The sequence below is a fragment of the Triticum aestivum genome, chromosome 2D (genome assembly GCF_018294505.1).
Source record: "Triticum aestivum cultivar Chinese Spring chromosome 2D, IWGSC CS RefSeq v2.1, whole genome shotgun sequence".
NCBI lineage: Eukaryota > Viridiplantae > Streptophyta > Magnoliopsida > Poales > Poaceae > Triticum > Triticum aestivum.
In genome coordinates, this window is record NC_057799.1 from 232,597,611 (window position 1) to 232,606,807 (window position 9,197).

At 50.6% G+C, this 9,197-nt stretch overlaps 1 pseudogene; it reads right to left on the reverse strand.

Annotated features, from left to right (window-relative positions):
• The window catches only part of LOC123055757 (mRNA-decapping enzyme-like protein), a 23,089-nt pseudogene extending 15,199 nt beyond the window's left edge, over window positions 1–7,890 (reverse strand).
• Window positions 7,891–9,197: the final 1,307 nt, after the last annotated feature.

The window sequence follows — 9,197 nt, forward strand, 5'->3', positions numbered from 1 at the left end:
AGGCTCGGGCCCGGGAGAGCCGCGGCGGGCCTGCGGGCCGGCGCGGTGGCGGCGGCTGGGCCGATGATGTGGCTGCGCGCGATTCGTCGCGGTCGTCGGTGGAGATATGTCCGGCCCCGGGCGGACGTGTCCGGCGGTGCGGAGGAGCGGGTTAGGGTTTAGACCGCGATTTCGTTTTTGGGGATGCCCACATATTTATAGGTAGAGGGAGCTAGGAGGCTCCAAATGAGGTGCGGTTTTCGCCCACACGATCGTGATCGAACGACCTAGAGCATGGAAGAGAGTTTGGTGGGTTTTGGCCTGGTTTTAGAGGGGTTTTTGCTGGACACTCAAATGGACATTGCGGATGCCCGGTTAACCGTTGGAGTACCAAACGACCTCCGAATGGAACGAAACTTGACCGGTGGTTTCCGGGTGGTATACTAGGGCCACATGACAAGCCTCGGTCCATTCCGAGAAAGTTTGACACACGCACACGAAAGAAAACAAGAGGGGTGCACTGGAGGAGATAGGAGCGCCGGATTGGAAAACGGACAACGGGGAAAATGCTCGGATGCATGAGACGAACACGTATGCGAATGCAATGCACATGATGACATGATATGAAAATGCATGACATGACAAAATACAAAACGAAAGACAAAACCCGACTACGCAGGGAATAACATAACACATAGCCGGAAATGGCAAGAGTCGGAGTTACAAATAAGGCAAGTTACATGCGGGGTGTTACAACACTCCACCACTACGAGAGGATCTCGTCCCGAGATCTAGGACTGAAAGAACTCCCGATATTCGAAACGGAGATGGTCCTCGTGTTCCCAGTGGTTTCCCGATCGGAATGGTGCGACCACTTCACTTTCAGAAATTTGATGGACTTGTTGCGAGTCTTGCGCTCAGTTTCTTCAAGAATAGCAACGGGGTGCTCATGATAAGACAAATCTTCCTGGAGGTCAATCTCTTCGAAGTTGATAGTGCGCTCAGGCGTCTTGAAGCACTTGCGGAGCTGTGACACGTGGAACACATCGTGCACGTTCGCGAAGTTGGAAGGAAGCTCAAGTTGATAGGCGAGGTCGCCTCTTTTACCAATGATCTTGAAAGGACCCACGTATCTAGGGGCAAGCTTCCCTTTGATACCGAAGCGACGAGTGCCTTTCATTGGAGAGACGCGGAGGTAGACATGGTCTCCGACCTCGAAAGCCAAATCACGATGCTTACTATCATAGTAGCTCTTCTGACGTGATTGCGCGGCTTTGAGATTATCACGGATGACTTTACACATTTCTTCAGCTTCAGTGATTAAGTCATTGCCAAGAAGTTGGCGTTCACCAGTCTCTGACCAATTGAGAGGAGTACGACACTTTCTGCCATAGAGAATCTCGAATGGGGCCTTGCCCGAACTCGCTTGGAAGCTGTTGTTGTAGGAGAATTCAGCATAAGGAAGACAATCTTCCCATTTCATGCCAAAGGAAATGACACAAGCCCTGAGCAGATCTTCAAGAATTTGATTGACTCGCTCGACTTGGCCACTAGTTTGAGGATGGAAAGTTGTGCTGAAGTGAATGTTTGTGCCCATGGCCTTCTGGAAGGAGTCCCAGAACTTAGAGGTGAAGATACTTCCACGATCTGAAGAAATCAATTGTGGAATGCCGTGCAAAGAGACAATTCTGGAGGTGTATAGCTCTGCTAGCTGAGCTGCTGTGATGGATTCTTTGATTGGAAGGAAATGAGCCACTTTAGGGAGCTTGTCGATGACAACGAAGATAGCATCATTTCCGCGCTTGGACTTGGTAAATCCAGTCACGAAGTCCATTTCGATATGATCAAACTTCCATTCTGGGATAGCAAGAGGTTGGAGGAGACCAGCTGGTCGTTGGTGTTCTGCTTTCACTCTTCGGCAGACATCACATTCATTCACGAATTGAGCAATTTCTCGCTTCATTCGAGTCCACCAATACGACTGCTTGAGGTCATGATACATCTTCGTACTTCCAGGATGAATGGAAAGGAGAGAATTGTGCGCCTCGTTCATTATGACTTTCCTTAGATCACCTTTAGGAACCACAATCCGGTCCTCGAAGAACAAAGTGTCTCTGTCATCAATGCGATAGCACTTGTATTTGGAAAGACCCTTGTCGATACCACGTTTCACCTTCTTCACCATGGCATCAAGGAGTTGTGCCTCACGAATTTGATCTTCCAAAGTAGGAGAGACTATGAGGTTGGCAAGAACGCCTTGAAGAACAACTTGGAGATTCAGCTTGCGGAAAGCTTCACAAAGATCCGGTTGGAAAGGCTTGAGAATTAAGCTGTTGCAATAAGCCTTCCTGCTTAAAGCATCTGCAATGACATTGGCCTTGCCTGGAGTATATTCGATACTCGGATTGTACTCTTGAATCATCTCGACCCATCGAGTCTGCCTGAGGTTGAGGTTGGGCTGAGTGAAGATATACTGGAGACTCTTGTGATCGGTGAAAATGTCCACTTGTCTTCCCAACAAGAGATGTCTCCATGTTATCAATGCATGGACAACTGCCGCCAACTCAAGATCGTGAGTGGGGTAGTTCTTCTCGTTGGGCTTCAACTGACGAGAGGTATAGGCCACAACTTTCTTCTCTTGCATTAATACAGCACCGAGACCTTGGAGAGAAGCATCACAGAAAACTTCATACGGCTTGGATTCATCAGGAGGAGTCAAGATAGGAGCTGTGACTAGTTTCTTTTTGAGAGTGTTGAAAGCAACGTCACACTCAGGAGACCAGACATACTTCACATGCTTCTGTAGGAGGTTGGAAAGAGGCTTTGCAATCTTGGAGAAATTCTCAACGAATCTTCGACAATAGCTTGCAAGACCAAGAAAACTGCGGAGCTGCTTGACATTTTGAGGAGGTTCCCAATCCACAACTGCGGACACCTTCTCGGGGTTAACAGCGATGCCCTTGGCAGAGATGATGTGACCAAGGAAAATAACTTCATCGAGCCAGAACTCGCATTTAGAGAACTTCGCATAGAATTGATATTCTCTGAGCTTGTCGAGCACCAAACGCAAATGTTTGGCATGATCCTGCTTATTCTTGGAGAAGACCAAGATATCATCGAGATACACCAGAACGAATTCATTGGTATAGGGGTTGAAGATGTAATTCATCATCCGAGAGAACACCGGAGGAGCATTGACAAGGCCGAAAGACACGACAGTATATTCATAAGAACCAAAGCTTGTTCTGAATGCTGTCTTGGGAATATCTTCTTCACGAATGCGAATCTGATGATAACCCATACGAAGGTCAAGCTTCGAGAATACTTTAGCCCCTTTGAGTTGCTCAAATAGGTCATTGATGTTGGGAACTGGATACTTGTTCTTGATTGTCTTCTTGTTCAATGGACGGTAGTCGACACAAAGTCGGTCCGTGCCATCCTTCTTCTTGACAAAAAGAACACCACAACCCCATGGAGAAGAACTCGGTCTGATCAAACCCAGACGTTCTTGTTCATCGAGCTGTTTCTTCAATTCCTTCAGCTCGTTTGGTCCAAGCTTGTATGGACGCTTGCAAACGGGTTCAGTGCCAGGCTCCAGTTCGATAACGAACTCAACTGGTCGATGAGGAGGCATACCCGGAAGCTCTTCTGGAAAGACATCTTGATACTCGCAAACGACTGGAATTTGAGAGATGGCATTCAACTCGCCCTTCTCATTGAGAGAGAAAAACCGAATGGTTTCATCACAAGCGGCAAAAATAATCACATCCTCAGAAGAGTGTGTCAATTGAATTTCCCTGGCAGCACAATCAAGTTGAGCCTTGTGCTTCGAAAGCCAGTCCATCCCGAGAATAAGATCAATATCCGAGTCACCAAGGAAAATTGGAGAAGACTGAAATTTATAGTCGCCCATCTTGATGGAGACATCGGGAGCAACCAAACTAGAAGACAAAAGCTTACCCGGAGAAACAACTTGCATAACTTTGGATAAATCTCTGTGTCAACATTGTGCTTCGATGCAAATGGGTATGACAAGAAAGAATGCGATGCGCCAGTATCAAAAAGAACTTTTGCAGGAATATCATTAACTGAGAGATTACCCATTATCACATCAGTAGATTCCTCCGCTTGAGCTGCATCCATCATGTTCACCTTTGCAGACTTTGGATTATGCTTGACCACTGCATTGCTGGAAGATCTGACAGGAGGAGGAGGAGTAAGACGCCTCTGGTTGAAGCACTTGTTAGCATAGTGACCTTTCTGCTGACATTTGTTGCAAGTCACCTCTGAGAGTGGACGGTGATAAGGAGCATTGGACTTTGGAGCTTGATTCTGAGACTTGTTCTGATAGCTAGAGTTGGAAGAGTTTGAAGAACCATGGCCACCTTTGTTCTTCTGCTGATAAGGCTGACGAAACGGAGGAGGAGGAGGCAACCAGAACTTCTGTTGCTTAGCTGTCACAAGTGAGGAAGAAGAAGACTGAACTGCGTCTCTGACTCTCTTCTTAGAAGCCTCACACTTGAGCTGAGCAGCCTCTTGCTTCAGTGCCATATTGTAGAATTGATCAAAGTGAGTAGGCTCAACAAGAACGAGAGCTAACTGCAGGTCCTCTTTAAGGCCACCTCTGAAGTGATAGATCATGTTCTTCTCATCAGGAACGTCTTGTTTAGCGAAGCGAGCAAGTTTCTGAAACTGAATGTTGTATTGATACACAGACATGTTGCCTTGCTTGAGATTGCGGAACTCCTCACGCTTGCTCTCAACAACACTTTGTGGAATGTGGTGCCCTGTGAAGTCCCGACAGAAGTCAGTCCAAGTGATCACACGACCTCCTCTGGAATCTTTGTATTGTTGATACCAATCAGCAGCTTGGTCCTTGAGCTGGAAAGAAGCGAACTTGACATAGTCCTCAGGCCTGACATTGCTACATTCAAAATGCTTGTTGATGTCCACGAGCCAATCATCGGCATCTGTGGCCTCGGCACAGTAGCTGAAAGACTTGGGCTGATTTGCGAGAAACTGGTTGAGAGTGGCAAAGTGAAACTGATTGTTGCCTTGACCTTGATTGCCTTGATTGCCTTGCCCTTGAGTACGTTCCTGCAATAGTTGCAGAATCATCTGAGCATTGGCGTTGGTGGCTGCCATGATTGCTTGCCATGCCTCCGGAGGTGGAGGTGGTGGCGGAGGGTTCGCTTGACTCCCTTCATTGCGATAAGGGTGACATCCGTTAGCATCTTGATAGACAAAAAGATAAGTAGAATCAACGGATAGAAATTGCAACAAATAGTCTTCACATTAAACATTCGAACGAAGATGAACGAATGAATTCCGTAGTAAATCATCACACTTCCATAAGTTGAGAAGCCACTTGAAAAAGATATGGAATCAACATATGAATTCGAAGTAACTCGAATACCACAATACAAAATAAAACAAAGTATTGGCTTGCAGAATAAGCCGGAACAAACATATGATAGATATTTCGTCCGAAGTTTTCGTGGTGGGGCCCACACGGGCTCAATCGTACAGCACCATCATGTACAAGGCTGTGCACATGACATACGAAGCGTCCCCGAGTCGGCAAAGCCATGGACTCTTTAAGACACAACGAGACCACTATAAAATCAACCGTATACAGGCGGACCACTAGACGTCGAACCCCAATCTCATATCATGCGTCTGTCGGAAAGATATCCTATGGCTACTTGAATTCCCACTTATAAACTCCCGAAACTTTCTGGTTATGCAATCTGGTGTAGGGGATACAGGGGACACAAAATATATCACCCAAACTAACAATCCCTAGATCCAGCTGTATCCATCCGTCAACACATAACCAAGAAACCTTCGGAAATCATTTACCTCAACCTTCGAAAAACATCCGTTATACAAGTTATGGCAATACTCCCGAACTCCCGCCCTAGTACTAGGTGGCGTCGAGGTGATTTCACCAACAGCTGCATAAAAGAGATTTCGATGTCGGCGAAACTCAAGTATTCCAGAACTGCAACGATAAAATTGTGACGACAACACCTCGGAGCTCAACTCCCCGGGACACTGCCACAACCCCTAAATGTCAGGAGGCACCAAGAACAATGTTCTCGTCACAAATCCATCGGAACGATTCCAAGATACCCGCGTGATCCTAAATTTTTTTTGTGAAATTTGAGGAGAGAGTAGACAAAACTTCTACGTCAGGAGACCTCACCAGAGCGACGAAGGGACTGGGGAGTAAAAAGAATCCTACTCTCCGATATATATAATCCTAAGACTCAAAACATTTTTGCTCTAGACTCAACAACGCCAGCGATTCGATCAAGCAGGGGGCTCCTAAGTCGGGGATGGCTCTGATTACCAACTTGTAACGCCCACGATGCGGCTATATCTCCCACGTGTCGAGGCACGACTTAGAGATATAGCCGCATCGTGGGCTTTACACTTCTTCACATTCATGAGCATTATAAAACCAAATTCCAAACTTCTTGTGCAGCATTGCGGTACATTACATAGGGAACTTGAAGCTGGTACTCAAAATCCCCCAAGAGATTTTCAACATGATTATCTGTTAATAGGAAAGAAGGGAACCAAATGCTAAGAAACAATTACTTGGAACGTATATATGGCATAAAATAGTGACATACAAGACAAAAAATAGACTTCTCAAGAACCCGTTTAATACCATCCAACCAAAACTAAACTTGTGCTCCCCAAAAGAGTCGATTTTCAAACCTAAGAGCACCTACACCCATCGAATAAACCTTGTAAGTCATTGAGAATTGTGCACTATTGAGAAAATTGTCGGTGTGGAACGACACCTATGGGATCACAAGAATTCCTACTACGGTTGCAGGGGCGCTGGGTTGCGAGAAGAGCAGGATTAGTAATCAGCACAAGGATCATTTACCCAGGTTCGGGCCGTGAGGATGCATAAAACCCTAGTCCTGCTTTGGTGGGTGTGATTCATAGAGTTCTTGAGCTCTCTGACTAGCTATGGTGGGTTGTGTGGTCCCAAAGAGCCGAATCCTTCTCCAGTATGCCATGGGCCTCCTTTTATAGTCGAAAGGGGCTGCCACAGTGGCATACAGGAGCTAGAAAGGCGTACAGTATTGCGAGCTTATCGCTCGTATTACAGGACAAGAGGCATTTCATGCACCGCTGAGGTGTCCCCTAGATTTATCGGGGACGGGGGCGAGGCCCGTCCCGTCCGTCGCCGCTCCTCCTCGCTTCGACACGCGCCCTGGCCAGTGATGCACGCGGCACCATGTAGGCAGGCAGGCAGCTGAGGTGGCGCGGTGGTGGAGCCTTCACGAAGATCTGCATGCCGCCACGCATGCGCTTGATAAGTTGGCCTGGGAGCTCCATGTTGCCACGCAGGTGCCTGCTTAGCTGGTTGAGCTGGCAGCTACATGCGAACGGCGGCGGCGACTTGGTTGGTGCGTGCCTGGCAGTGGCCCTGCTGGCGCCCTTGGCGAGGGCCTTGCCGGGAGGCCTGGCAAGGGCCTTGCCGTGGCGCGCTGTCGTCCCCGGCAAGGATCTTGCCGGGGGCCTTGTGGTTCCCCTCGGCAAGGGTCTTGCCGAGGATCGCCGCCTTCTAATCCTCATCCGATCTTGAGTATTCCTTGTGTTCACAAAGATTTGCATGCCACCACAGAGGTGCCTCCCGAGCCCTGGCCCAACGTGGCTGATGGTGTTGGGGACGTGGGCTCAAGGGTGGCTCGCTCTGTTGGTGTTTGACGGGCCGCCCCAGCAAGGGTCTTGTCGGGGCCGTTGAGGCTGCCCCGGCAAGGGTCTTGCCGGCGGAACCTGCTTCGTCCCTCTGCTCTTTGTGGTCTTGGCCTTGGTGTTGCTCTGGTTGCCTCGGGCTTCGGTTTTACCTCGGTTCACCTCCCCAGCTCTACTTGGTGTGGCCATGGGCGCGGCTCAGACTGTCCGTGCACAGGTAAAGGGGTACAAAGGTGCGCCCCTTCTTTTGTACACCGACAGGAGCCCCCTGGCCTGGGCCACACATAAGCGCGACACGTTGTTGGGCGAGGCCCAAAACGGTGCGCGGGCAGGCGGGGCGGTTTTTACCGTGGTAAAACTTTTCCACGCGCTGCGCTTCCCACGACCCGCACGCGATATGGTGGGGCGCGCGTGACGTGGGCGGCATGCGTGGGGCGGTTTCCGCATGCATGCGTCACATCGTGGTAAAGAGGCGGCTCGCGCCTTCCCCATAAAAAGAGGGAGGCGTGGAGGCGCGGCTCATTTACTGCGCGGGGCCGGGTCGCGGTCTTCAAGGCGTCCACACACCACGATCACGGGGTGGGGAGAGGTCGCTTCACCCGTCCCCTCGATTCTGCACGTTCGCCACGTGTCCTCCATGCAATTGGGGCAGCGGGTCGGTCTCGATTCCCTACGCCTCTGGTGGCTGTATTGGCCGAGCGGGGCGGCCGAGCCCCGACCCCACCCCTTTATAAGGAGGGGGAAGGGGGGACGGCATCCCGCACTCTTCTGTCATCTATCTCCTCCTACTTGTGCTTCTTCCTTTCACCCGCCATGGCGAAAGGGAATCCCGGTCCCTCGACGGTGGCGGCGAGGGTCGCCGCTCGACAGCGCATCCCTCCTCCTCCTGAGCTCGCGGTGGTGGAGCCGCCCGCAAGGGGAAGGGGGAGGGGGCGAGTCCGGGGCAGAGGTCATGGTGCTCGGGGAAGAGGAGGACGGGGCGGCGCGCCGGCTTCGCCCCCGCCAATGATGCCTTTTCCAATGGAAGGCCATGTTGGAGACCAGCCCCGCGAGTTCTTCATCAGGCTGCGTCGGCCTCCACGTCGCCGTCTTCGTCTTCCCACCCCGTTTGCTCGGGAGATGGAGCGTGACCCGCCCCAATCCCTCAGATTACACATGAGGGGCTGTGGGAATGGGGGCACGTGGGTCAACGTCGACTTCCCGGCTCCTCGGGTCATGTACCTCCGTCGTGGATGGAAGACGTTCGCCCGCATCCATAGCCTGACGGCGGGGCTCGTCCTCTACTTCAAATTAATGGAGGACGGCCTGCTCTCCGTCAAGGTCTTTGGAGACTTCGGGACTCGCCTGAAGTGCTGCGTGGATAGCTCCTCCGATGGAGATTCCGACGATGGAAGCCCTTCCTCGAGCGAAAGTGACGAGGAGGACAGCAGGGCAGAAGACGGGGACGAGTCCGACTAGGCGTCGGACGCCCCGCGCCTGGGCGGGTGCGGCAGCAA